The sequence below is a fragment of the Phyllostomus discolor genome, chromosome 5 (assembly GCF_004126475.2).
Source record: "Phyllostomus discolor isolate MPI-MPIP mPhyDis1 chromosome 5, mPhyDis1.pri.v3, whole genome shotgun sequence".
NCBI classification, from domain to species: Eukaryota; Metazoa; Chordata; class Mammalia; order Chiroptera; family Phyllostomidae; genus Phyllostomus; species Phyllostomus discolor.
Window position 1 is genome coordinate 75,171,196 of NC_040907.2, and position 26,355 is coordinate 75,197,550.

General features: G+C 40.2%; 1 long non-coding RNA gene and 1 pseudogene across 3 annotated transcripts in view; one reads left to right on the forward strand and one right to left on the reverse strand.

The window, feature by feature from the left end:
• The window catches only part of LOC118500703, a 347,021-nt gene that overhangs the window by 197,062 nt on the left and 123,604 nt on the right, over nt 1-26,355 (reverse strand). The gene's annotated exons all lie outside the window — the stretch shown is intronic.
• Nucleotides 12,128-12,728, forward strand: LOC114498081 (annotated as a pseudogene).

Genomic DNA, 26,355 nt, shown 5'->3' on the forward strand with positions numbered 1-26,355 from the left:
AATCCGCTACTGTTTTATCTGAAACCTATAAACAAACATCCTAATACTGCACTGTACTGGAGTTCAAAAGTTCAGCAGAATCTGGAGAAATGGTAGCACAACAGGGAAGAGAGGATAGTCTGGGGGCTGCAGGGCTGCAGATGGGAGAAGGGTTACTGGAGCCTGCTCCTCCCACTCAGACCATCTGCAAAAGCTTAGGTCTTAGCAACCGAGCTGACCTTCAGGCCCAGAGTCGTTACTCAAACTGCACCTGCCCAGGATTAAGTTTCCTGCTAGTGAATGATTGTTTCTTTCCTTTAGTCTGCAAACAGCTGTCACGTGATCAAGTGGCAACAGAGCAGAGGGAGTAGAGGGAGCAGGCCTCTTGCAAAAGGGCTTAACAGGAGACCAAGTTGGGTGATTCATCTCCTTTAAAAACCTATTCCTGAAAGACTTTTGCATGTTTATATCACTTCTTGTTTCAGCTCACAGATAATTAAAGCCTGTCAGAGACAGAGCTCTAACCTGGAAAATAGACTAGCTCTATGACTCATTAGAGCTCTTAAGAATGAATGGGACTCATTGTCTTTCTCTTTTCTCTCTGACCCCGAAGGCTGCTAAATCTATGGTTTCTAACCTTGTTGAAAACAAGAGAAACTTTGAAAAGTAATCGGTGTCTCCCTGTAACAAGAGAGTTGCATGGCAGAAATCAGTTACACCTGCTTGTTAGGCATTTTGATAATCCAAATAATATGTCCACAGAATGCAGAAAATAACCTTGGACAGCCATTTCATCAGTGACGGAGTAAACTCTCAGACACACATTCACTCAAAGAAACAGCTCCTACAAAAGGAGGGGAGGTGAATTTGCATAACATTCCCACATGGTTTTAGGATATTCCACTCTGTACATTGCGTAGAGTACACTGGCAAACAAAGGAGTGCATTATTAGTTATTCAAAAGTAATGTTAAATATTATAAGAAAGGGCAAGATTATTCTAGCCAATATTTCTCATGATGGCTTTCCCTGACAGTTCTAGATTTCATTTAAAAAAGAAAATATATGAAGCTATATTTACATAAAATGCTTCCCAATGATTAATCGAAACTCAGTACCCCACCTGCAATCAGAGTGAACTAGTAGGGAGGGAGGCTTGTCCAGCCCTCACAGACCTCCAGGGGCCACAAATCAATGCAGGGGGCAGAGTTGCTGGGCAGCAGCTTTGTCCTAAGAATTTCAAATTCTGTGTAGCAAGCATGTTATTGCCTCTCTCCCTCTCCCTCTCTCTCTCTCTCTCTCTCTCACACACACACACACACACACACACACACACACACAACAGCCTGGACATGCCACAAGTGTGATCCTCCTGTGGAAACATAATCATGAGATTAGATGAGCATGGATTAAGTGGAAAGCAGGCCAGTTTAGATTTACCCTATGGAGTAGGGAGTTATCAGACTCCCTACTACAGAGTTATCAGAGGTAAAGAAATAAAATTACAGTTTAAGAAAAGAAGAAAGCACTTTTCATTACCCATTCACACCCTCCCATAACCCGACGTGCCACCCTGGGCTCCAAGCATACCAGAACAGGTAAAGGCTGACAGGAAGCAATTCCCATTGACTGCATTAGGACTTAACGTGGGTGAATGTCAACCATTGGAGGCCCGGGTGTTGAAAAGTGTCTTCCTTAGTTTGAAGCAATAAGACAAGACAAGCTGAATACTTGTGGTTGATTACTGAAGTGCCTAAGTGAAGGCCCAAATGATTCTGAACACCTGAGAAATACAAAAATTCTTTCAAAATGCTCTGACTGAAGTACCTTATTTTAGATTACAAAATGGATTTTATACATTTCAGCTTTATTTAAAGAAAAAAAACAGGCAGATCAGTTTATTTTCTGAGCACAGTATTAATGACAAGATGACATCACCAACAACCAATCAGAAAGCTCCCTGGTGTCTGGTGTTCTAACACCATTTCATATTTATGGATAAGCACCAGAAGGGTGTCAACCCTAAGCTGCATTTCCCTCCTATTCACTTCTAAATAAAGTGCCTGCTTTCATTGAGTAGCCAAACTGGAAAAAAAAAGAGAGAGAGAAACCCTTATAGTCTCTCTTCCTCCTCATCCCAGCCTGTTTTCTGACAATCCCTAAACAATAAGTGGAAGGCGGGGGAGAGCGGCTGGGACCTTGTGTCACTGCTTCCTGCAAAGCTGCTGAATGAACTCTGCAGCTTCAAAAAGTCCTTCACTGACAAACGAAAGCCAAGGTTTCATCTACAAAACCCCTAAGAGCAGGAAGGAGAGACTATTGCAAAAGGTAGGGTCAAGGCTCTCTACTCAAGAAATAAATGCAATCAATTTTCCTCCTATTTTTTTAAAACTATTATCAATTCCCACTACTGCCTCCCCCTCTAAAAATGTTTGAAGAAAGGAGTGAGAAGAGTTAATCCGGAAGTGCTTCGTCCTAAACCAGTGCACACAGAACAGCTCAGGGGTTCGGCTTCCCATTCCCCCAGTCTGATGAAGGCCAAGCATCACCAATGGAGCCCAGGAAAAAGGCACTGGGATAAACCTGTACAGCTATGACAGAGACACTCTTCTAGGGGCTGGTGCTAGTTGCTGAGCTCCTGGGAGATGCAGTGGCCAGAGCATTCATCTTCAGTCTAAAATCAACAATCAGTCTAAAATCAACAATCCATGCGAACAGAAATCGATACTACAATCCAAGTTCTAAGCAGCACAGAGATATTTGCGGTGCCCATGAAAAATCCCTGCCCTAGACAACTGCAGCATGCATCCTGCTCTCACGCTTCTCCCCAAGTTTTGTCTAGTGGTGGATACCGACCGCCCTTTCCCTCTTCCACACCCCTGACCATCTGATGTCATATCTGAATTGCTGGACCAAGCCCAGAACCAGAATTATAACATGTAATAAAGATGCTTGGCCATGCAGCAAAGATGACAGAATCTGCCATGCTGGCCTGGAGCCAGAGTGACAGATCTTGAGCTGATGTTCCTTTTCTACAGATTTAACAATGTACAAGGAGAAAAAAAATTAATAATCTGCTCAGAGCAAATTCAATGTCTACAAGCTTCTTCAGGTTTGGTTCTGACAAGCTCCCCTTTCACCACACACCTCCAGGTCTTTCCTGGATGCCAACACGGTGTGAGTAAAGTGACTGCAGCCTGTCCCTCTTCATATTTCACTTGGCTCAAGGAGACACTACCAGGCAGATTCAAAGAGAGAAGAAGCAGAATTAGGGTCCTCACTGTTGGGGGGCTGTGTAATCAGAATCATTGCTCACATACCCATCCAAGCCAAAGCATACTCATTGTGTCACATCAGAAAGCTTGTATACTTCTAACACAGCTCACATACACGCTGTTACCTGCGGAGTCCCCATGCACACCATGGAGGATAATGATGTGTGGAAAAGGGCTGTGTGTGAAGCAAAGAAGAAAGAAGCTGACCTAGAACTTCTAAATCATTAGCTCACTTGGAGTTGGGGAAAATGGGGAAAAATGTTTTAGATGGAGTTGGGGAAAATGGGGAAAAAATGTTTTAGATGCCTCATTTAAACACACACACACACACACACACACACACACAGAGGAAAAAAAAAGAGTTCTTTTTGTCCTGTGTGCTAAGCAATGGGTATTGTCATTTTCCAAGTCATAAAACTTCACAAAGAAAAATCAAAAGACAAAAATCTGAGTACTCGACAAAAAAGGAATTAAAAAGCAGCACACTGGTATCATAAATCCAAAAATAATTATTTCTGAAGGGCATTCTTCCCAATGCCCTTTCCTAAGGCGAAAGGAATCCTTTCCAAAACCCACCTATTAGGAAGCCCTGCTATCACTCTCTAATCCTGGTGCCCCATGCTAGTTGACAGAAAGGGAAACTAATTTGGATCATCCAAAAATCATTTACATTTGGTTTTAGTTATATGAGGGTAGTAAGTTGGCAACAAATGTCCCACCCTAATTATGTTTAGTTTAGAATCATTTTAAATTTTATATTCCCTCAGCACAAGCCAACTAACAGCTGCAGACAGTGGTTGCCTGGCAGAAGGAAAAAACCAATTGTGGATTTTGTAATTGTCATAGATGAGTTATGCACATGTAGCAAATCATGGTCGCAGAACAGCCTCGGCTCAGGGTGCAAGTGCTGGACAGGCATCCAGAGATCTGGGTCTGCCGATGACATCCTGCATGTCCAAGCAAAGCTATGCCCCGATACGGCCAGGTGCGACAGGCACTGGGCTAAGACCCATCAAAAATGTGTATTTTATTCATTATAATCACTCCCTTTTTCTCAACTTTCCCATAACCCCTATCCTTCCCTCGGTTCTTCAAAGGTAAGGTTGCTGCTTATATTTCTTAGGATCTCTAATTCCAATCCAAGATACATATTCACAAAAGATACTCTCACTAAAGTCAGAAATAGGTTGAATTGGACCCCGATTCCAACTCCAGAAGCTACACACTTTGACTGCATGGTCTATCATAAAAACATTTGGAGACTAACTGCTCAGTGATCTGATCCAGTAAACACAGGTGAATCCAGGCTGGGATTTTCCTATTTTTTTTTAAATGTAAAGTGCAGAAAGCCTTGTGTCTGTTTATGTATCACAGTGTCCGCTTCCTCTGCTATCTTTGTTATGAGCCATTTTTTGTTACAAATTCTCTTTCTTCACTATTACCAGGCAGTTGGTGTATAAGCCACCTCACGAGAGGTATCTTCATCTCATTCTAGCTTTTGCCTTTCATTCAAATAAATCCAATTTTGGTTTTTTAAAGAATTTATTTATTTATTTTTAGAGAGAGGGGAAAGGAGGGAGAGAGAGAGAGAAACAGCAATGTGTGGTTGCCTCTCCCGCATCCCCTACCAGGGACCTGGCCCACAACCCAGGCATGTGCCCTGACTGGGAATCAAACTGGTGACTCTTTGGTTCACAAGCCCACACTCAATCCACTGAGCTACACCAGCTGGGCCAATTTGGGTTTCTTTGTGTGTAATCTCTTTGTGGAATACAGAAACATTGTGTCTGCTTCTGCAATTCATGAGAGAAAGTTTAGAAAAGGAGTGTAGGCGTGAGGAAAGAGTATTAGCAAAATATGAGAATATCATAAAAATAACCTTCTTTCTTTGCCTGTCCCTCCTCCAAAGCCCAAGTAAAATTTCCTATAATCCCCATCAGTGGGAAAAGAATACTGCTTGGGATAAATCAATGATCAAATCAAGTGCGGGTATTATTTTCATTATGCATTTGAAATGAACAATAAAAATAAATATCAGTTTGAGGAGTTAGTAGTAAAGAAAATTTTAAATCTCATTTAAAAGACTCATTTTGAGATGCCTTGGAATTTGGGGGATGGGGAGTAGGGAGACACATTTAAGTTGCTATGAATCACTCCTCTTATACACGACACATGCTCAGTGGTTAATCATTTTTTACATATAGAGAAGACAAACTGAAAGGCAATTTTAAAACGAGTAAAAGCCAAGGTCACAGAATAGAAAGATTCTATGAATAAAAATACCACTAAAGCATCTCCTTCTGTTTCTAAGAAAATTCTTCCAGTTTCACAAGAGGCAACTCTACTCCCTTGGATAAACAATTTCCATTTGCAAAACTAGCAGAGTGGCATACATGGGCCTTACCATTTGTCCAACATCCTGTCCCCCAAAACAGGAAATAAATCATAGAGCTGAGGGACTCTCCTGTCACTACCAAAGGAAAAAGAACCCCGGAGTTAACTTCATACTCTGAAACAATATATTCCAAGGTAGTCAAATTGTTCATTCTGTTTACGATGACTTAAGTCGGTTCTTATAAACATTTCATTTGAACAGTTTCCATCTCACTTCATATGATTTGGTTTCTGTGTAAAACTCAGGTCTCTCATATGGCAGGAGCAGATTCGTAGTCACGTTCCCAGATAACAGGCTGTATCAGCACAGAGGTTATAACGTCGGTGTACTTGAAAGTAGAGGAGGACACAGTCACATCAGCATTGTGGGTCCTGTTTTCCCACACAGAAGGAAGGTAGAAAATGAGTGAGAAAAGGACCAGGCATAGTGAAGGTGGCGTTATTAAGCCCATTTTTTAACACACACAACAGTAGTCCATAAGTTCAATGTCCTAAGGCAGTGCTCCTGGTTTCCCTATTAGGTGGGTTCTTTACTTCTTACCTTTTATCTAATTATGGGTAAGCCATTGGATTTGGAGACAAAGCTAGGATATGAATTTCATAAAAATGAAACAATGACTAAGGTACTTATTTATCTAAGCATATGATTCCAACTGACAACCATGACACTTTAGGAATCTAAGGAGCCTGCCCCTAGCCTTCATAGTACTTAACTGTTCAGTAAAAAAAAAAAAAAAAAAAAAAAAAAAAACAAGATATTGGCCCTGGACAGGGAGCTCAGTTGGTTAGAGCATTGACCCAAATTTGCAGGTTCAATACCCAGTCAGGGCAAATACAAGAATTAACCAATGAATGCATAAATAAGTAGAACAACAAATAAATATTTCTCTTCCTCTTTCTCACTCCGTTCTCTATGTAAATTTTTTTAAGTGAAGAAAGTTAAAAAAAAAACAAGGTGTCTATGCTTGAAACTTATCTTCTAAATTATTGAGTGCAGGGAAGAATAACCACAGGTTATACTCAGCAACATGACTAATCCTTGCCTACAAATCATCACTATATATATGTATGAACAGCCAGATCTACACAAATAATTCATCAAACCATTTGCCTATTCTAATAATTTAAAAATTCAGATAAAACCTCCTATATGTAATGAAAGAATTTTGTATTACATTAATGATACTTTGTTGTCCCTTGAGTGCTTGTGACATTTTTCTTAAAATTGGGGTCACATTTTGAGTAATAGAAATAACTCACACATTGGAAAGAGGATTACTACCAATTAATGACACTCTCGAGACCACCCCACAGGGCTGTGCAAGCCCTGCCCCACATGATGGTACAAGAGGGTGAATGAACACACAGCCAAGCCCTCATCTGCTGGCAACCACATGGCCTTGGGTCAGTAAGAAGGGATGTCTTTTTCTAATTCATTAAAGTTTTTTTGCAACCCTGAAACCTAAAAAGCACAACTGGGCATGTTATTTAGTTGCAAAGATATCTGGAGTCTGATTACAAATATTTATACTTAAAAAAAAAATAACAGGCCCAAAATGGAGTGACTTATGCTAAACCCCGTGTCACCAAAATGAGACTTAATTTATAGTTTCAGCTCTCCCAGAACAGAAATCATAAACAGTCAATCGGGAGTCACCTGATCAGCACCAGTTAGGTCACCCGCCTTAAAGGCCCCTCCCATCTCCTAAGGGAAAGTAACCTTGCAATAACCAACCCACTTTTTTGGCCAGAACAACTTCCCTGTCACTGCTTCCTTCCACTTATGCTTCCTCAGAGCTCCTTCTATCTGCTAGATGGGATACTGCTTGCTTGATTCACATCAATTTTTGCTCAAATAAACATTAAAATTTTAATATGACTTAGTTTACCTTTTAACAACATGCATACATACATTATACATGTGTATGTATACATACAAATATACATGTGTATCATTTTAATATCAATAAATTTGAGTCCATCCAGTTGAATTTCATAATGAATATATGTGAAAAGGTTGAGCTCATCCCTCGTACAGTACTCAGCAGAAACTATACCAATGGTTCCCATAATCTATATTATTTGAAGTTAGGAGGGGGGAAGAGAAGGTCCACCAAGAGGACAAGAAGAAACTAAGGATATGAGTCGATACAAGGTAAAAAGAAGAAAAATAGAATGAATGTCTATCAACAACATGGCAGAGAGAGGCCAAGACTGGCAGGACTTGACCCACACAAGGTAATCTTTAGCTTTCAATCCATTAACCCATGGACTAAGTAATTTAAGTGATTTAAGCATGGAGTCTTAGAGAGGCCAGAGTCATGGGTTCATCCATATGTGAATCACACTGTTTCTGCTGCAGGGCCATAGATTTTGTGCTTAACTCAAATTAGCATCTTGCATATGCTTCCAACCAGTCACAAGGGAGGTCAGAGCATGAGGTACATTCACACAAATCCATCATCATTACTGGAAGAAAAAAAAAAAAGGAAAGAAAGAGACCTCAAGGCATCTGCTCTCCTTGCAAGGTCCTTCAGAATCAAGCTTACCTGGAAATGAAAGCACATTATTGAATCAAGATAGCCCCAACTCAGCTCTGGCTGGGTAGCTCAGTTGGTTATAGTGTTGTCACAATATGCCAAGGTTGCAGGTTCATATCTGGTCAGGGCACATACAAGAAGTAACCAATGAATGCATAAGTGGAAGAATAGATCAATATTTTTCTCTCTCTCTCTTTCCTCTCTTTCTCTTAATCAATAAATAAAAATTAAAAATATATACACTAAACAATGAAAACCCCAACTCTGGCAGACCCAAGTTGTACCACGGCTTCATCAATGTGCTGTTGCTTTGCTCCTAGGTTGGGGAAAAGGGGCTTGCCTGAAGTCCCAAGCACTTGTGTGTTACTATTGAATTTATCATCCTGAACCCCAAGCAATTTTGTTTCCCCAGAAGACAGATAAACAAGCCTTGAAAATTATGCTAAAATTGAGAAAAAAATTGGTTTCAATTGTTCAAACAGACACCCTTCGAAATTAAATATCACTCACATTCATAGTCTTTTTCCCAAACTCCTGTAGTGATTGGTTTATATTACAAGACTAATGTCACTGCAATATCAAATAAACCAAGCAGTTTGGGTACTGTAACACCAATAATCACTAGCTTTGCTTCCTTATAAGTGGCTTTGTAGAGAAGCTGCATTATTTTAAATGAAAAAGTTTGCTTCGGGCTCAACTCTCACATTCCAAAATTCAGTTTGTGGTGAAACTTAACAATCTCATTAAAAACCCTCGAATCTTGGGAATGATGATGATGGAAATGCTGACACAACATTAGCCACAGCTGGCACTGCCAAAGGCTCTGAAGGAGGTTGACTCTCCTCTCCCCCGTGAAGTCTGTCTCCACAGTCAAGGACTTTGGAACTTGAAGCTGTAGAGTGGAACTCACCAGCAGTGAAAGCTTGGTGCAGTAAGGGCCAGAGATTTTGGACTTTAAGGAATTCAGTGTTGAATAAGACACATTTTTAAAAGTATTTGCTCAATTTATTACTAAACTATCAGAAGATGGAGAGAAAATTGCAGATTTTACTTAAGGAATGGCTTTATACCAGCATATCTCATAATGACTGAGAGAAAGAACCAAACGGAAAGAAGCTATGGTTTTTGACGTGCAAAGGTCAAAAGTTAACAAAGACATCAGTCTATTTGTTTAATTTTACATCTTTAAGTTCAAATGTGAATGAGTGAAAAGGAAGGAATTCCCTGGGAAGTGACTGATAATAAAGCTAGAATCTCCTTACTGAAGGTTCCTCAACACAAATTATGGTCATTTCTAATGTATTTTGGAGGGGAAAAATGCAAAAGTAAAAAGATCACCTACCTCAGGGGTCTTAATGATCAAAAAAATCACCTAGCTGGGGGGTCTTAATGATCCTATGGATGCATTTTCTATACACTGCACTGATTTTGCAGACTGGCGGCTGTTTTCAGTGCAACCTTCCTTACCATGCCATAAACCACAGAATTAGTTTCCTTCAGGAAAATCCGTGATCCCGAGGCTGGACTGCACAGCTGAACAAGAGGCATGCTGCCTATCACAAGGTTTATGGGTTTCCCAGACTACCCCCCAATTAAGGTTATTCAGTAATGATGCAATTACATTCCCTTAATTTGATTTTTTTCAAGTCATTCTGTCTTCAATAACCAAGACCACCATGCCTGGAAGGAGTCCTGAAAACTCTAGGAGTAAGATTTGTTTACAAACAGAGAAAAACGAGCCCATGTATATATACTTTAATGAAAGTTCCATACCCTCCCCAGGGGATGATCTCAACCAACAATCAGCTTCAGCTACCATCTGTGTATGAATGAGTCCCTCATTCTGACTGCTCTCCTACACGGAATTACATCTGTACAGTCTCAGCTCTCCACTTACAGGTAAGACAGGAAACTGTCACATGCCTAAACCAGAACGCACAGCCTAGCAACCCAGCCTCCTGAATTCCTCAGCTTGATCAATGATCCTGCCATCTACCCAGATGGAAAGCACTTCTAATCATTGGTTACCCCTCTTTTATTCTTTTATTCCTCAGATGCAGTATCATTTTACTTTTTAATAACACCTCTCTTCCATATCTACCACTTTGTTCCATCAACATTTTTCATCTAGTCGTTACAATACAAACCTCATTTGTTCACGGCCAACAGTCTCAAACTCCATCAACCAACTGCTTAAGTCCCATTGAACTATTATTTGTAATCCAAAAATCTGCTTCTGTTCCTCTATTTTGTTAAATTCTTAAATGATTGCTCCTGTCTACAGGAGTGGGTTCTCAAATGATAGTGGAATAAGAATCATGTCTATGTGTGGGAGGGAGAATTATTATAATACAGATTCCAGAGTCTTCCACAAGGAGTCAGTAGTTCTGGAGTGGGGCCCAGGAACATGCATTGCATATGCTTCCCAGGGGATTCTGATTAGGTGGATTGAGGATCATGCTTTCAGAAACAACAGACTACAAGACACATAACTCCTTCCAATGGTGTACAAGGCTCTTCAAGATCCAGCCAAGATTTCATTGGTTAGGTCACATTTGTCTATCCTGAAATAAAAATCTAAGTAGTATAACCTACCTGCATAGTAATTTGCAAAAAAAAAATCACTATAATTTCCTAAGTATAAAGTGGTAGAAGGAAAAAAAGACGTAGGTACTTTCAATTAATTTAGCTTATTTAATTTAAAGATTTGTTTTGGGAGTAAAAGGGAGAAAACTGTACTTGAACAATGATTAAAATAAAAATAATAAATAAAGATTTGTTCAAAGCTTCTAGAACATGTAAAGAAGTAGACAAAATGCTTGCATCTGTACACAGGAGCATCATGAACACAACAGCTGCAAACTCTGATCAGCAGCATTTTCACTGACACCTCAGGTTCCACAAGTGGGCATGACCACCGATGACATGATTTTTCCAAACTGTGAACAAAACTTAGTAAAGATCCACATAAAGCAATGTGTAATCTTCCTCCTACTTACAAATTAGTTTTATTCCTGGAAAATCCTAACCACACATACTTTGCACCTATATGTAAAGCAAAGTTAGGTTCCAGCTCAAACACTTGAAAGGGGTTTTGCTTTGAATCTTGTGTAAAGGTCGGTAGAGACCTATGAGGATCATGTTTCACACAGCACAACTCCTCGTGCGCAGGACTGACCTGTGTGCATTGCAAGATACCAGCACACTGGGCTCCCTCACTAAATGCCAGCAGTGTCCTCCAACCACATATGACCCCAAAAGAATTGTCACATGAATTTGCAAAACAGCCCCAGAGCAAAAGCCTCATCTCTCAATCTACCTTCCATACCAATCACTCCACAGAAACGACTGATTAAAGCAACAGTGACCTTCATGTCTCTCAATCCAGTAGACATTTGGCTTTCCTCATCTTCTAGTTGCAGTTGGTCTCCTCCCTAACACAATCTTCCCTTTTCTTTCATCTAAACACTAAACTCTCCTGATTTTCTTACCACACTTTCCCTTCCTTATTCTCAGTAGCCTTTTGAGCTCATACCCCCTACCTGGCTGTGAAATGGTGTGGTTCAGTGACCCTGGCCCATAGGACTTCTTCCTTTCTTATTCTCTGCTCTTTGACTAGTCAGTCTCACCCACAGTATCAATTACCATCTATATACTTTATCTCCTCAAGTTTGTATTCCCCACTCAGACCCCTGAGCTCCAAAGCTAGAAGAAGCCCAACCACCCACTTAACATCTCTTTTAGATGTCAAGGAAGTTTAGCCAGACTGCTTCATCATCTGCTACCCACACCATGCCCACCCTTGGCCCTCTTCCTTGATCTGTGGACCTCTATCAATCTAGTCAGGCACCTAAAGACCTCCTCCCACACCAAATCCATCACAAACCTGTATTAAATGTCTAGCTTAGCTCTTCCCACCCCAGGCACTTCAAGAGCCACGGGCTTGGGTGCAAAGATGGCCAAGTCCAAGAACCACACCACACACAACCAGTCCCAAAAATGACACAGAAATGGCATCAAGAAACCCCAATCACAAAGATATGAATCTCTCAAGGGGGTAGACCCCAAGTTCCTAAGGAACATGCACTTTTCCAAGAACACAACAAGAAGGGCCTGAAGAAGATGCAAGCCAATAACGCCAAGGCCATGAGCACATGTGCTGAGGCTACCAAAGATCTGGTCAAGCCCAAGAAGGCCAAGTCAAAGATCCTTGCAAAGGGTGGCAGCCACAGGCTCAGTGGACTTGCTTACATTGCTCACCCCAAGCTCAGGAAATGTGCTGGTGCCTGCATGGCCAGGAGTCTCCAACTCTGCCAGCCAAAGGCCAAGGCCCAAACCAAGCCCCAGGCTGCAGATGTAGCTGAGGCTCAGGCTCCAGCTCAGGCTCAGTCTTGGGCTTTCAAAGGTGCCCAGGCCCCTGCAAAGGCTCCATAGTAGAGTCCTCTGTCTGCCAACATGAGGACAGAAGGACTGGTGTGCCCCTGGGGCTGGAGTCCTCCTGTGGTATTTGTGCAAATAAACCTGGGGCAGAGTAAAAAAAAGTCTAGCTTGTTCACCAGGTTTATTCCTGGCACCTAGCACAGCACCTGGTACAAAGATGATGTACAATAAATATGTGTTACATGAACAAGTGAATGACTTATAGAAATAGTGAGCTACTTGTGGACACATCCCTCCATTCTCCCTACCATTTTCCACCATATTCCTTCTACATGAAGATCCCATTTTCACTCCAAAACCTTATAAACATTTATCCACTCTAATTCTCAGGCAAAATGCCACTTCCTAACTGGTTTCCCCTGGCCTCCACAGGACACACACTGGGCTGTCAGTGTGTTTTTCCTCTGCTATCCCTCTGTATACACAGTGCCATGGCAACAACATCACTCACTGCCTTCCAATGACTCGGCATGATGACATCCTTCCTTCCTTTGGATCTTAACATGTGACAAATAGTAGGTAGGCTCAGCAAATATTTTCAATGGTTAAATTTACATTTAAAATGTTGTCTCCATCCAGCTTACCCTACCCTCTTCCATCCTGGCAGGAGAGGGCAGGGTAAAACACAGCTAAGGGAAAGAGGAATGGCCAACGCTGGCATGTTCTCGTGACTACATGGACCCAGACACCGCTGTCTTTTCCCATTCTTCTATTAGTAATGACGACTTTGTTCCTTCCATCCTCCAGATGTGGGGAAGGCCGTGTCAGGGATCAGAGAGAGGCATGCATGTACACAAGTCTGCCATTTCCCCAGAGACGGTGGGCACACCCTTGCAGGTAAGGACCAACACTGCTGAGGTGCATGCTCCTGACTGTGGGAAAAGTTGTTAGCCAAAGACTGTATACACAAAGCCCTTCAACCACAAGTCTGGAAGAGAATCAAAACAAACCGAAGTTTAATTAGAGTCGAACATTTCCCAGCTGGGATCCACGTTAGGGATTGAGTTCCTAAAGCCATCGCTGAGGAGGCAATTCCATCTCAAGCAGGACAGGCCCTCTGAGAACACCGGAGGCAGAGCTGGGAACTGTTTTATTTTTTCATGTAATCCAGCATTCACAGTGTGTGTGTGTGTGTGTGTGTGTGTGTGTGTTTTCCCTAACCTAAAATCTAGGCACTCTTAAAACCCCATGATTCCCAGCTCTTTGCTCCCTAACTCTTCTCCCCTTCCATAAATTAAATTAATGAGGAGTTTTCTAAAAGAGTACATTCTCTTAAAGTCTCTGTTATTCTGAAGTTAATGGCTCTGACATGCAGCCAGGCCAAACAGTTGCAGGCAGCAATAACTCTTGCAACAGCTCCAAAACTTAGCCTCAAATGTCACGGAGTCCTACACTGATCTTTCTTCCCCTTTGATTATCGCTGGTTGCCTTCCTTCCTCCCCTAACATCTTCTAGCAAACTCAAATGCATCAAAGAAACCAGTTAAGAATGTGAAGATTGAGAAACACATTCAATCTTAATGTTATGATCTTGTCTTTTCCTTCCCACAACTTGTCTCTAAGAGAAAAGGACAAGTGTAAATTTGATGCCACGCAGAACAAAACAACAGGCAGTGGGGCAGGGGAGGGGGGAGGGGGATGAGCATTTCTAAATGCCAGCAAGCTAATCTAATACTTACCATACACCTCCTGCAAGGACTGTGCCATGTTTGTGATGGGTTAATAATCTTTACCTGAAAAATGAGTGGGCGTGTTCATAATGAAGCAATCAAGGAAACCTGACAGAGGCAACTGCTTCAAGTCACCTTGCTAAACTAAAACCCAGTGAGGTGATAATCAAAAAAATACCAAAATGCAAACAAAATTGCAGGAAAACTTGATGTCAACATACCTAACGGGTACAAGGTCAAAATAAACCGTGATGTTTATTCAGGTTCTTAAGCCTCAAATGCAAAAAATGATCGGACACATGTTTGTAATTCAGCTTATCTATCTTGAAAATAAAATGTAAAATATCATATTCTAGATAAGATGGGTCCAAATTCCTGTAATCACAATTTGATCTAAAAATCTGAGCAGACATGTCAAAATTTTAGTATATATGTTCCAAAAAGTTGGGAGGGGGAGGCACAGAGGAAAAGGGAAAGGGGAAAACATAAAAGAAAAAGAGAGTAGTAGTTGCTTTCTCTAACTGACCATGGCTTATCTAAACCAGCAAGAATTTTCAAACAATTTGTCAGTGTACTCCATAAAATAGTGAGTTTTTTACATAATGGCTACAGGTTCCAAAATAATAGCTATCGCGGTAAGACAGGGAAATGGAGCTCCTAACATAGGAGGCAGACACCCAGAGGATGGAACTTTTCTTCTATGTTTATGAGATAAATGATTAGGCCTTGAAAAAGTAGCATGCATGCTCATCTCCTTAGTCTGGACTGCCTTTCTCTATACATAAGTATAAAATCCTATTTATAAAGAATTTTAAAGTTGCCAAAGTACTTCCACATACATTTATATCATTTGATCCCACAGCGATGAATTAGGTAGGCTAGGCATGCCCATTTTATAGATAAGAAAGGAGAGAGATTCAGGAAAGTTAAGAAACTTTCCCAGAGTGACTCAAACAAGTGACCAGAGAGCCACAGTACATATCTTCTGATTCCTTAGTAATAGGTCACACATTATATTGTTAACGTCTAATTTATAGCAAGAAGAGGAATAAAAGAAAGTTGTAGGGAAATGAGCACCTAGTGGACTTCCAACTATTCTCCAAGTCAGGACTATCACAGGTGAAAAACATATCCAGGTAAATAGGTAGTAAGCTTGCTTCAGGACTGATGTAAATATATTTTCATTTAATTATCTTTTGGGCCTATTTCCATACCCTGCTCCATTTACTAACATCACAAATAATTTGTCTAGGCCATGGTAGCAAGTTTATTCTAACCCTGAATCTGTGATGTTATTGGCTGTTTTTTGAAAACATACTTACCAGAGTACAGAGTGTTCCTTACCAATCCATCTTACCATAAGCCGAAAATGACCAGCACTCAGTGAAAAGAATGGTCTGGTAATATTTAATATGAACACAGACATTTCTCTTCTAGTGTAATTCATTATGCACACATCATTAGGGATCAAAGCACAGGCAAACCAAAGAATGGAAGAAGGAATTCAAAAACATTAAAGATAATTATATTTGGTTGTCCCAATAGCTGTTACTGGTTTAATTAAGATGCTGCTTTGGCTAATCTTAAGTCAGGCTATGCCTCTAAAAAGTCCAAGTAATAAAAGCAGAAGTCAAAACATCGAAAGCTGAAGCGCTGTGTTCTCCCCCAGTGAGTGCTCTGTGTCTCCTAGGGCCTTCACAGCCCCTGTCAGAGTGCAGCTGTCGATTCATTTTTCACCGCCATACCAAGCTCTGCAACACCATGCACCCAGGCAGGTCCTCATTAACCAGGTGTTCCATGAGAACTGCGTAACTGCTTATTCATCCATTCTATAATTTTTGTATTCAGTGATTTTGAGAGAGAGAGAGAGAAAGGAAAAAAAGAAAGGGGGGAGGGAGGGAGGGAGGGAAAAAAAGAAACGCTGATTTGCTGTTCCACTTATTCATGTTCCCATTGGTTGACTCCTGTATGTATCCTGACCAGGGGTCAAACCTGCAACTTTGGTTTATTGGGATGACACTCTCACTAACTGAGCTACCCGGTCAGGGTTCTGTGATTTTTGTTTTCAGCCTACATAGAATATGGGGATGAAAAACCAAACCAAACCATGAGCCTGCTCTATTGGAATGTCTGAGGTTATAGGTGGCTTTCAGTTCTCGGTTTCTTGGGAATAAACAGACTCTCATCACACCTTGATTCTGCTTATTCTTAATGCTTTCCTGGGCACAATGGGCATAAGTTCTGTCACTTAGTGACTATGGCCTCTGCCTCATGATCCCCACTTCCAAACCCTGAGGGCAAGAATATACATGGATTAATGTGCTCAATGGTACCATCTATTGTTTAAAGAACTCTGAGAGAGCAAAGAGGAAAACCTGGCTTTCCCACGTAATCGCAGTTACTGTTAAAAGGGAAAAGTTCATTTTGGGGTTGTCTCCAGTAAAAAGTGGTAGAAACAGAAAATGTTAGAAGGCCCCTGGCAGCAGCCATGCTTTATCATCTCTGGAATAATTCCTTTTCCTCCATTAATACACTTATTTTTTTTTCATGAGGGGCCTGGGGGAACCTCATTTTGCCAAGTATTTATTGTGCACCAAGAACTGGATGGAAGCTTTATAAATACTGTCCAATTGAATCCTTCCCACAATTTTGCAGAATAGGGAATCTAAATTGAGCTGGAGCTCAGTGCGGTGCATTCCAAATGCAGCTGCAGGAATTTAAGTCAGCACTGGTTCTCATGAAAGTCTGCGAATCTCTCCTAAAACTGGCTTTCCCATATCCCCATGTCTTGGATGAGTTCTGAGATGAGAAATGAATGCAACCACCAGCTTCCATATGCCGAAGGTGCAAGCCCAGTTTGAATCCATTTCACAGCCCTTCAAACAGCTTAGCCATGCCCTTCGTTTGCCTGACAGTTTTAAGTTTATATGTCTTGACACATCAGTGAAAAAAGCATATACCTCGTCTCTTCCTGGGTCTCTTCAAGCCCTTTAATTTACTTTTTTAAAACACACACATAGACACACACACTTAATCTAATGTAGTTCATTAAAGCATGCCACACAAATTTTTGTGACCTAGCCATCTCCCTGTATCAAAATAAGAGAACTCTCCAGACTGCACTTTGACTTCTCCATCTCCCGCAAAGGGTAATGTTAGAAAGAGCACAAGACTGGTCAACACCTTAGTCACCCTCCCCACGTCGTGCGGGAAACTTGACTCGCTGAGTTCTCACACCAACTATCTATGAGTGATGTAATGGACTCTGGCACACCAACAGTTTTGACTTAAATAAACCCAGAAACTTCTTTATTCCTTTTCAGCAAAGGTGCCCAATGTATGACAAGGAAAGTCAGTTTTTCCATGATTAATCGCAACCTCTAAAATTCTCTCCCGATACGTTTGAAAACTCCGTTCCCCCACTGAAGGCCTTGGAAGACTATTCTTCACTAGATGGGCTGTATTTCCCACAGAAGGAAACCAGGACCCTTATGGAGATTCTTCATAAAACAAACATCGCAAAGGATGTGACCACAACTACAACATTTTAGCACCTCTAGTGCTATTTCTACCCTGAACCCTCTCACAAGACCTGTGTTGTACTGCTGTACCAATCACATGTGAGAAGCTCTCTCAACGTCACCCAGAACTGAAATTTCTACCCCAACTCACCCTGAACACTGAACACGCCCGGCTTGGTCACCCTGATGGAATCCGCATCGAAGTGGTCATGTGTACCAGTAGGGATGACCTTGCCAAGCCCATAGAGTTTTTCACTCCTATCTGCGTAAGTTTTCCTTGTAAATGTACATCAGTATGTTAAAATCCAGTAGATATAGAATACCCCAGTAAAGAGCAGGCCCTTTGAAGAAATGAGTATATGGGTTCTTATTTCCTCCTACGAACTAAGACATGGGTTAAGAAAAAATAGGTCTTTCTTTGTACCACAGTTTTCTCCCTTCCATTCACTGCATAATGTGGTCCAGAAAGAGCTATGAAAACCAACTGTGCTTCCTTAAGACAAGGGGCAGTACTATACCAGGAAAAGATCAGTGGTCCTGGAACCAGAATGCACCTTAGAATCACCTGAAAGGTGCTTGTTAAAAATGACTTCAAAATTAATTCCTCCCCAGTGGTTTCTGATTCAGCAGGTCTGCATCTGAAGCCAGGAATTAGCACTTTCATCAAGTGCCATGGGGATAGCATGCCAGTGGTGCCGCCCCTGAAGAACCCCCAGCAAGAGGGGTGAGTGCAGAGAAGGAAAGAGTCCGTGAGAGAGGGAGTTGAGTCAGGCCTTTGGAATTCTGCAGTGGTTTTAGCTGTTGTTTATAGTCTATTCCATTGCTCCCATTGTAAAGCCTCTTCAGTTAAAAATTCACCAGCACACCAGACAGAAAGAAGTCTGACATAAAGGCCCTGATAACACTAATGGTGTTAAATGAGGTTGCTGTAAATAAGGGCACCTGGTTTGTGCCTAGTTAGTTGCCTTCCTTCAAGATTTATCAAGATCCAGCCTCTCTGCTTTCTTTGCTCTGTGTGCTTTGGAGAGGAAGGCTCTCATCTTTGGTTCCTTTCATTTGCAACATCATTCCCCATCCCCATCAAAATCCATCCAGTTTGTTTTTCTTACTTTGTAAATGGCATTTGCTACATCAGGCACAGTTATATGACTTTATATTTATAAATATACTAATGAGGTACTGATAAGATGGACTCAGGCTCCCCACAAACACACAACATGCACTAAAGCAGGAAGGCGGGAGGAGCCTTCATCGGTTTAAGATGAGAAAAACCTGTTAGAAACAGACTAACAAAACATCGATAAAGCCTGAGCAACTGGAGCACAAAAATGTCTAAGTAACATAAAAGTATTATTCCTATGGGGATTACTCCTGTCCTGTCGAACATTTATTCAACAGAGACATTCTGTGAAGTGCTGTCAAAAGCAGGAATGAAAATAGAACCCAGGACTCCAAATTTCTAGCTCTCGTCAATAAATCAGGCAATTTCCCCCTACAATCCAAAATAGCTGCAATGCTCTGGTTATTTTCTAACATATGGCTTAAATATTTATATTTTAACTGCTTTCAGCTTACAGTCCACGTTATAAACATTCATTAACATTTATGCAACTTCATAAGTAACTCTAACTCCAAGGTCAGACCAAATACACATTTGACAAAATAAACATTCCCAATCAGAGGCTAAAATTGTTCCAATATTTACTTGATAACCTGACACCCATACTCATTTGGCTTCCTTTCACCCCAAATAATGTTTATTAGGAAGTTGCCCAGCGCGCGCGCGCGCACACACACACACACACACACACACACTGTTGGAAGCCAAAGAGAGAAACAGTTCTAAAGATACAAGTTTTGAACCTGAAATAACTTAAACATTGGGAGAATCTATCTCATGAGTTGGTTGTGGTTCATGGGATTATTACATTAATTGATTCAACAAATACTTGTGTGTGTGCCCAGCACAGTTTTGGTCTGAATGGAGAGAGTCAAAGGGCTTGCCATATAGTACTTAATTCTACTACAAGGACAGTCAACCAGTCAGGAAATAAACATTTACTATAACATCAGCTAGTAGAAAAGAGGACAGAAAGTGACGATGTATTGGGGGGATGGGGGGGAATACTCCTATTTAAATAGGGTGGACAGAGAAAGCTTCTCTGAAGCCTTAAGTCGAATACTGACCACACTGAACACCAAAAATTATATTAACTCCACTCCCCAGAGTCACTGACAACCACTGATCAGTATAAAAAGCTGAAGGATGCTTACAGGCATATGAATTAACAATTCTAGTAATTTTAGAGACGGAAAGGACAAAACACATTATGCTAAACTGCTCCAGCAGCACAAGCAAACAGAGGCACACCCTTCATCTGGCCCAGCTAGCCAGCACTGACTGAGATCATTCACAAGTCTAATCTACCTGTAAAGGCTGTGTGAAATCAGTCACATATGGAAAAGTGAGAAATCCATGCAACACCATTTAATAAATGGTGTTCTCTTTTGCGGGGCAAGAACTGAGTATAATACTGCTCATACCATAAGATACAGGTAACATAACCTACAATAATATTTTACAAAGATTAGATCACTGCATTTATGGCCAGATACAATTTTTCCTTCTTAATAAAGGAGGGACAAGTGCAAACGAATTGCTAATGCAATACTCATTTAAAACATGCACACTTGTAAAGATACCAACATCCTATGTTAGAAGACAGGAAGTAACTGCCTTAGGAATTTGCAAAGACAGTGGAATACACCCTTGTATTTGAAAGGAAATAAATATTTGAAAAGTCTGATACTACCGACAAACCATAATCTATTTCAGATTAAAGGACATTAAAAAATCATGGCTTTCTAGTAGCTGGGATTAGAGTTTGGTTAGAGCTTCAATCAGTCATGCTTTTAACCTGAAACTGGTCCTTAAATGCTGTAATGCATTAACGAACATAGCAACCCCAGAACCCACTATAAAAATATACTGTAACTAAAAGCATGATGACTCAATTTACTTCCTTCCTGAGTTTTCCATAATCCATTTGACCCCCTTCCTGTCACCTAATCTAATCATGGGCTGGGTCTCCATTGAATTAAAATTCTCCCTGTTGTGCTCTCTGAAGTCATCGCCCTGGTTCTCCAGATTTAAGGGACATTTCTTTAAATGTCATCACCTACAACTGAATTGTTAAAATGTAAAGTGGACAGTGATTTAATTCATGGCTGTGTATTCCAAGAGTAGTGCAGTGGTATACATGGAGTCTGGAATGAAGTTTATGGTGTTTTCCAACACTATGCAATAACTGGAAATATTCTTAGGTAAGCTTTCAGGCTTGATGAACACATGCCCTTCTCTTGCTCCTTGATATTGCTGCCACCCCCTCCACCGTGGCCTCTACAACTGACAAAGTTTGCATTGCACATGACAATTCCCAAAGCATTGCCACATACATTAATCTGATCCTTGAGACCTTTTAATTATCCTAAATCACAAAAGTTAATTGCCCACATTGAGATCTGGAGTAAAGAACTGCATGTGTGCAAAATGGCTTTCGGTTTCTCCCATTCCTAAACTGGTTGTTACCAATCATTGATTTTAGAATAAAATCACTCTGAAGCCCTGGTGACATTTTCTCTGAACTTAGATAATGTTGCCATCCATACTGTGTTTATTGTACCTAAAATTATTCAAAATTACTTAAAGACAAATATCCAGATAATGTGCCACCCACACTGTCAGTAAACAATTTCATGTGAATCTATATTGTGGATAAAGAAAAGAATCTAATCTTTCATCCAAGGTCACCCACAGTTACTAACACTCCTTGTACAAACATAGGTCTGTCTGGCTTCTTTACCACAGGGCTTATCTAGGTGATGATTGAGGACAAGAGTGGGGGAGTGGGGGGTACGTGACCCCAGGTAAGGCTTTGATTGGCAAGTTGATTAATAACCCATCTTTAAAACTAGAAAGTAAATGGGTAAGATTAGAATACTCCTTCACTAACTCCATTTTCATTCTCTTAGCAGCTTTGCTCAGTGGCCTAACTCAAGTACAATTATTGCTGATTGATTCTTTCAGCATTTTCTTGCCTACCAAACAAAATTAAAATCACATCTAAGAAAACAATAATGCTAAGGGTTTCCCCCCCTTAGGAAGCTTAGAGTGATCATTTGACCTCATTCTGTGAAAATGACTGTTTTTCTTCCAGGTTGTGTTTTGTTTGCTTTAGTTGTGGGAAGGAGTATAATTATTATAAACATAATAGCAGCTTACATTTGTATAGCACTTTATCACTTACAAATGCATTCCATTATCCTATTTGATACTTACAACTCATTGTGGAAGTAATATGGGAATTATTACCCATTTACACAAATAATTAAGTGGAGGCTCAGAGAGGTTAAGTAATCTGACCAATGTCACTAAATTAGAGCAGAACAAGGTCACAAATCCAGGTCCTTTTTATCTGTAAGCCTCTGGCTCTTTTCTACCTTATTATTTGATGATCCTTCCAGTAAATTCATTACCAAGTATACTGGAAAGCTTTCCTGTTCTGTTTCTAGACTGCTTCTTTCTTATCCTTCCATCAAAACAACTCTGTCTTATTTAGCCTGATAGAAACAAACACTATAGAATGTGCAAACAGAGATGATCTCAAATGGCCAAAGTCCTATAGAAAAGTCAGAATGATTTGGTCCACAAACCATATTTAAGGAACCCATCAATACACTTCAGAATTATAGTCAAGGGAATGAATCTGTCACCCAAGCCTGTCATAAAGAAAAGGAAAAGAAACAATAAGGTCTGGGGCACTCCTGACTGGTATGGCTCAGTGGATTGAGCACAGGACCATGAACCAAAGGGTCACAAGTTCGATTCCCAGTCAGGGCACATGCCTGGGTTGTGGGCCAGGTCCCCAGTAGGGGGTGTTTAAGAGGTAACCACACATTTCTGTTTCTCTCCCTCTCTTTGTCCCTCCTTTCCCTTCTCTATAAAGGAAGGAAGGAAGGAAGGAAGGAAGGAAGGAAGGAAGGAAGGAAGGAAGGAAGGAAGGAAGGAAGGAAGGAAGTCAGACAGTCTGGGGCACAGCAGGGGGAGGCCAAAAACTTAAAAAAAAAAAAAAGGGAGGGGGAGGGAGTGATTAGAAGCCCACACTACTGATAGAATTGTGGAAGACACAGAAATCTGACAATTCTTTTCACATATTTGTGACTTTGTCGCAAAATATCTACTTATATATATCACATGATTCAATTACCTATTTATCCAACTACAAATAGTATCTCTCAAGCCAAATAAGGTATTTCTTGGGATATTTTTCTTAAATAGTCTTGAAAGCTAATTGGGTTGTCCTTTGTTTCATATATTTAAGCATAGATTTTTTTTAATCAATTAGAAAATGGGAAAAGACATGAGCAGACATTTCACCAAAGAGAATATGTGGATAGCCAAAAGCACATGAAAAAATTGTTCAAGACCATTAGCTATCAGAGAATCAGAGAAATACAAACTAAATCTACAATGAGATACCTCTTCATACCTATCAGATCAGAATAGCGAAAATAAAAAAAATTATGACAATACCAAATGCTGGCAAGGACACAGAGACATGACATCACACATACATTGCTAGTTGTATGAAATGGTACAGCTACTCTCAAAAATGGTTTGGCAGTTCCTTTTTAAACTAAACATGCCATTACCATATGACCCAGCAATTGTACCCCTAGACATTTATCCCAGAGAAATGAAAACTTATATTCACACAAAAAATCTAAACACAACTGTTCAAACCTGATTCATTCACAATAGCCAAAAACTGGAAACAGCCTAGATGTCCTTTCACAGGTGAACAGTTAAATAGACTATAGTATATACATACCATGGGACTCTATTCCACAATAAAAAGCAAAACTATTGATGCATGCATAGATGAACCTCCTGGAAATTACGGTGAGTTACAAAAGCAAAACCAAAAGGCTACAAACCATATGATTCTGTTCATATGAAGGTTTTTTTAGAAATGGAGAACCAATTAGTGGTTTCCAGACTCTAGAGATAGGAGGGGAGTTGTGGGAGGAAGTGGGTGCAGCCACATAAAGTCTCCTGTGTTGTTGGAAATGCTCAGGATCTTTCTTGTGTTGGTGCACCCACTAGCCTACACACTACACACTAGCTAAAACTATACTGAGTAAATACACATAAACACACATGCATATAAGTAAAACAGGAAATCTAAGATGGGTAGATTACATCAACATTCAATATCCTGGTTAAGATATTATACTGTACTTTTGCAAAATGTTACTATTGGGGGAAACTGGGTAAAGGCTGTATTACTGCTTATAACTCCATGTGAATCTATAATTCTATAAACTAAAATTTCAATTAAAAAACTAATCAATTCTCAACAAAATACTGGCAATCTGGATCCAGCAATACATTAAAAAGATCGTACACCATGATTAAGTGTGATTTATCCCAGGGATACAAGGATAGCACAATATTCACAAATCAATAAACATAAAACATCACATAAAAAATGAAGACAAAATCCACATGATCATATCAATATGGATGCTGAAAAAGCATTTGATAAAATCCAGCACCCATTTATGATAATACTCAGCAAAGTGGGAGTAGAGGGAGAATACCTCAACATAATAAAGGCCATTTATGAGGAACATACTGCTAACATCATACTCACTGGGGCAAACCTAAAAGCTTTCCCATTGAGAACAGGAACAAGACAAGGGGGCATGCTCTCACTTCTCTTATTCAACATAGTACCAGAAGTTCTAGCCACAGTGATCAGACAAGAAAAAGAAATAAAAAGCATCCAAATTGGAAAGGAGGAAATAACACTGTCCTTATCTGCAGATGACATGATAGTGTACATAGAAAACCATACAGACTCCACCAAAAAACTACTGGACCTAATAAGTGAATTTGGCAAAGTAGCAGGATACAAAGGCAATATTTAGAAATCAATGGCATTTTTGTGCACCAACAATGAACTATCAGAAAGAGAAGCTAGGGAAGAAATCCCATTTACTACAGCAACAAGAAAAATAAAGTACCAGGGAATAAATTTAATCAAGGAGGTAAAGATCTACACTCAGAATACTACAGAACACTGAAGAAGAAATTAAGGAAGACACAAACAGGGTATATGGGAGCATATACCCTGTTCGTGGATTGGAAGAAAGAACATCATTAAAATGTCCATACTGTCCAAAGCAGTCTAGAGATTCAACGCAATCCCTATTAAAATACCAATGACATATTTCACTGATCTAGAACAAACACCTCAACAATTTATATGGAACAACAACAACAACAAAAAGACTGTAACAGTCTCAATCTGGAGAAAGAAAAATCAAGGTGCAGGGATCACAATACCTAATATAAAACTATACAACAAGGCCACTGTAATCCAAACAACCTAGTACTGGCATAAGAACAGACACATAGAAAAATGGAACAGAACAGAGAATCCATAAATAAACCCATGTCTCTATGGTCAATTAATATTTGACAAAGGGGACACAAGCATACAATGCAGTAAAAAACAGTCTCTTCAATAAATGGTGTTGAGAGAACTCAACTGGTATATGTACATGAAACTAGATCACCAACTTACACTGAACACCAGAATAAATTCAACATGGATAAAAGACTAATATAAGTTGTGACACCATAAAAGTCCTGGCAGAAAACACAGACAGTAACATTTCAGACATCCCATGTAGCAATATTTTTGCCAATGTATCTTCTAGGGCAAGGGATATAAAGAAAAAAAATGAGACTACACCAAATTAATAAGCTTCTGCACAGCTCAAGAAACCAGCATCAAAATGAAAAGGAAACCAACCATATGGGAGAACAAATTTGCCAATGATATATTGGACAAGGGTTTAATTTCCAAAATATATAAAGAACTTATACAACTCAACACCAGGAAGACAAAGAATCTAATTAAAATGGGCGAAGGACCTGAATAGACACTTCTCTAAGGAGAACATACGGAGGGCCCATAGACATATGAAACAATGCTCAACATCACTAGCCATCAGAGAGATGCAAATTAAAACTACAGTGAGATATCACCCCACTTCTGTCAGAATGGCTATCATTAATAAATCAACAAACAATAAGTGCTTGCAAGGATGTGGGGAAAAGGGAACCCTAGTGCACTGTTGGTCGGGATGCAGACTGGTACAGCCACTGTGGGAAACACTATGGAATTTCTCAGAAAACTGAAAATGTAACTGCCTTTTGACCCAGCAATTCCACTTCTGGGAATATACCCTAAGAATCTTGAAACACTAATTCAAAAGAACCTAGGCATCCCAATGTTCATAGCAGCACAATTTACAATAGCCAAGTGCTAGATTGAAACAGCCTAAGTGCCCCATCAGTGGATGAGTGGATCAAAAAAGTATAGTACATTTACACAAGGGAATACTATACAGCAGAAAGAGGGAACCCTACCTTTTGTGACAGCATGGATGGAACTGGAGAAGATT